This window comes from Olea europaea, chromosome 22, assembly GCF_002742605.1.
Source record: "Olea europaea var. sylvestris chromosome 22, O_europaea_v1, whole genome shotgun sequence".
NCBI lineage: Eukaryota > Viridiplantae > Streptophyta > Magnoliopsida > Lamiales > Oleaceae > Olea > Olea europaea.
Window position 1 is genome coordinate 6,892,661 of NC_036258.1, and position 4,658 is coordinate 6,897,318.

Below are 4,658 nucleotides of genomic sequence, written 5' to 3' on the forward strand. Positions count from 1 at the left end.
TATATATATTATTTTTTTTTCCAAAATGAAGTCAATATTTAAATATTACAGCACTGAGTTCGTCGCACCGCAAGTCGTCACCTTGAATCACTTACTTTCATCTTTCTGAGATGGTGAGGATAACATGGCATGAGGTAATGCTCAGTAAACAAACATCATGCATATGATGTATGTTTAAGATATGCGTATGAATAACTTTAAAATAAAAACATTTCTCAATATGTATCTTAACAATGACGTCGTGAGCTCACTAGGTATATCGTCTAATCAATCAAAATGCAGTGGGCAATTATTATTTGGAACCTAGACGAGTCCTAACAGTAGTACCACAAAGCAGTTAACATTAACATTAACATTAACATTATCATTGAACATTGGTTGGGTGCGCTGATCTATCATGCCCTATTTTCAATTCATACCTTTAATGATATAAACATACACCTCGTAATAAAAATATTCGGAATACATATCTTTTTAAAACATTCATTGACTCATGACATTTAAAAGTTTTTTATTCCTTGAAACTTCATGTATGCTTATGGATGCATTAACATGCATGCAAATGTCATGGGTAGCATTAATAATATAAAACGTAATAATTCAATATCAAAATTACATAATAACAAATTTTGGTAACATATTTTCTTACCTTGATTCCTAGCAATTTACTTTCACAATGGCAAATGGACATGTCATTAGCCTCCCACGAAGTCAATGTGCCATGGATCCTAGTTGATTACCATTAATTTATTCGCCTTTATAGACATTACTAGAAAAATTTATAATTCTATCATTTAAATGTGCTCCAAGTATTTGTACTAAATGCCTCAATTCTCTAACAAGGTGAAGTGTGCCTCAATTAAGTAATGTGCATCGGCATACAATTAACATAGTGCAGCTTTTTAAACCCTTTGCATTTCTACTCATTCATGTTTACATAAACAGTGTACCGAAACATAGCATCTACTGTATTTTCTCTTAAATTAATGACACCATTTAATTTGATAGTTAGCAATATTGTTAGTCAAAAAGAACCAAAATCCATAAGAATAAGTTAGTTTCTTAAATAATACAGCAAGCAAGAGCAAAAGATCAGTGGAATGTTATATTAAGTAAGAGTTTTCAGCAACTGAAAGCGTGCTTCTTTGATACATAAATATTGTGAAAAATGAGGAAATTGGCTTGCCATCAGAATTCCACTACGCTTTGACTAAATTACAAAAAAGTGAAATAAGCTTATTAAAATTTTAATATAAGGTCTGAACGTGACTTGCTGTATGATAAACATTTGAATCTAAGTGATTCGATAGTGGGCAGTTTCGAGGGCAAAAATCTGTGTTGGTTGATCTTTGTGATCAAGATTGATTCCTGTGTGGAATAGTGTTTGCTATTGTTGTTCTGGCAAAGATAAGTCCTGTACTTGATTCTTTGTTTTAAATTGCTAGAACATTATTGTAATTTGCTACCTAGTTTTGGGACTTTATAGTGCAACCGAGCTTTATCCATTTTAATAGATGCTCAACACGGATTAGGCATTAAAAGTGGTTGTCGAACCTTTGGGGTTTTGACCGAAAAATCCTTGTGTTCATTTTTATTTCCTGCACTTTATTTTCAGTTTTTTATTGTGTTTTTGGAATCTTGGTTAATATTCGTATCCCCCGATTTTTCAGTGGTATCAGAGCAACCTTGACTACTGGAGCCTTATGATTTTTTGATTAATCCTGATTTCTAAAACCTGCAGTACACATTGGCCGGTGGAAATTGAGTTTTATCAAACTCATTGGTGAGATCTTTCCTGCATTCTGTAATTAATCCTTACAGTAGAGTCTCCTAATTTTTCTCTTGATTTACCTTGCACTAACAAAACCTACAGTGGCTGGTCTCTGTCCAAAGGCTCAAGAAGTCTTGGGAATCTGAGATAACAACACTAGCAGGAGTGCAATTGGAAGGTCTTGCTGGAGAAGTTAGTTGAGGCATATGATTGCTATCTCTGTTCTTTGTGATTCTGCCTTCTATACTTAGTGTTAAGTGTTTACTATTTTGTGAAAACTTAAAATAAGTGCATTGGTCATTGGCCCCTGATCCCCTAGTCTGCCTACAGTATTTTTTATTGTGTGTCCCTGTATGTTCTTGAAATCAAACTTGTGTACTGTGGACTTTCTTGGTGAATCTTGTCATGGCTACTACTAAGTTTGAATTGAGCATGTTTAATGGGAGGGGGACTTTAATATGTGGAGCCAGAAAATGAGGGCTATCTTAATGCAAACGAAATGTGCTAAAGCCTTAGATAATTCATGGCCTACTGAAATGTTTGTTGCTAAAAGAACTGAGTTAGAAGAAATAGCGTGGAGTACTATTTTCTTGTAACTTTCGGACAATGTGATCAGGTGTATAGGTGAAACTAAAACTGCTGAAGAACTGTGGGCCAAATTGAAAGCTCAATATGAGCCAAAATTTTTTCCAAACAAATGTTTTTTGCTAAAACAATTCTTTTCTTTTAAAATGGACCCTTCGGTTGACTTGGATGAAAACTTGGATAGATTTATAAAATTGACCTAGGACCTTGCCAACTGTGATGAGAAATTATCAGAAGATTAGCTGGCTGTGGTCTTGTTAAACTCCATTAGTGATAGACGTAGAGACCTAAAGAATGCCTTGGAATATGGAATAGATAAGCTTACCACAGATATCATTATAAATATTTTAAGAAATAGGGTTCTTGAATTAAAATCAGATTCTATCAACCAACAAAGTGGAGAAAATCTTTTGATAAAAAGCAAAAATGTTGGTAAATCTATTTTTCATTCAAAATTTCAAAATGACCCTAAGAAAAGAAACAATGACAAAATGAAATAAAAAACTAAGGCAAAGGTAAAGAAATGTTATTACTGTGGTAAGTTGGGTCACTTTGCAAAAGATTGCTACAAGAAGCAAAATGATTTGAAAGGAAATAAATTAAATGAGGGTAATGCTATTTTGTCCTATGATAAGCAAAAATTTGATAACCGCTTGGTTCTTGTAAACATTGAAAGGAACCTAAATCAAGAATGGATTCTTGATTCAGGTTGTTCTTTCCACATGTGCCCTAATAAAAACTATTTTTTGGACTTTGAACAAACTAAAGGGGGCCAAGTTATCATGAGAAACAACATAACCTGCAAAGTGAAAGGTATTGGAACCATAAAATTGCTCTTAGAAAATGACAGAATTTTATTGTTAAAGGGGCCAGATTTGTTCCTGAATTAGAAAGAAATCTTGTGTCTCTAGGAATGTTGAATGACATGGAGTTTGACATAAAATTGGGTCAAGGACACATAAAAATCTTTAGAGGTAGTGATTTGACCACTTCTATCCCAAAGAGACATGGTTTATACTTTTTAAATGGAAAACCTTTGTTGGGCCTTTCAGCAGCAGTTTTAGATGATAATTTTAATCTTGCAAAATTGTGGCATTGTAGACTTGGTCACATTGGTGAAAAAGGTTTAAAGGCTTTACAAAATAAAGGTGTATTTGGAAAATAAAATATTGGTGATTTGTCTAAATGTGAACAATGTTTCATTGGAAAACAAGTTAAGTTACCTTTTCCCACTAGTACTCATAAATTAAAGCAAATTCCAGAATACTTACATGCTGATTTGTTGGGCCCTGCATCCACCCCTACATTGTCTGGTTACAAGTATTACTTGCTTATTATTGATGATTTTTCAAGAAAAATTTGGGTATTTGTTTTGAAAGCTAAAGATGAAACATTTACTACATTTAAAGATTGGAAAACCCAAATTGAAAATCAAACTGATTTGAAAATCAAAACCTTGAGAACCGAAAATGGTCTAGAATTTTGCAATTATGAGTTTAATGAGTTTTGCAAGTTGCATGGCATTTTAAGACATAGAACTGTGACCTATACACCCCAGCAAAATGGCTTTGCAAAAAGAATGAATAGGACTTTGTTGAATAAAGTTAGATGCATGCTTTTAAGTTCTGGCTTGCCCAAATTATTTTGTGGTGAAGCTGTTAAAACTGCTCCATATTTGATTAATAAAAGTCCTACAAGTGTTTTAAATTTTGATGTGCCTGAATCTATGTGGACACAAAAGCCTGTGAACTATTCTTACTTGAAAATATTTGGTTGTGCTGCATATGCTCATCAAAACATAGGGAAGCTTGAACCTAGATCCCTTAAATGTGTGTTTTTGGGTTATGCTGAAAATGTTAAAGGATATAGGCTGTGGGTTCATGGGGAAAAAGGTTACATGGTTATTATAAGAAGGGATGTGGTCTTAGTGAGTCATGTATGCCATGTTTGGAAGGGAAAGAGAGAAATTTGACTGAAAATAATGTCCAAATTGAGGTGGAGCCTATTAAAATTGATAATACCAGTTCTGTCCCCCTAGAAACAGTAACTATTGAGGCTGACCAGAATGAAGAGGAGCCTAATTTGGCTGAACCTGAGCAGTATAATGATGATATTACACCTCTAGATGAATACCAACTCACTAGAGACAGGGATAGGAGACAAATTAGATCACCTGCTAGGTTTAATAGTGATGACTTTGTGTCTGTTCACTTATCAAGATGAATCTGAAGCTGAACCTAGTTCCTATCATGAAGTCTTAAAATTGAAAGATTCTAAGCGGTGGTTAATTGCTATGGAAGAA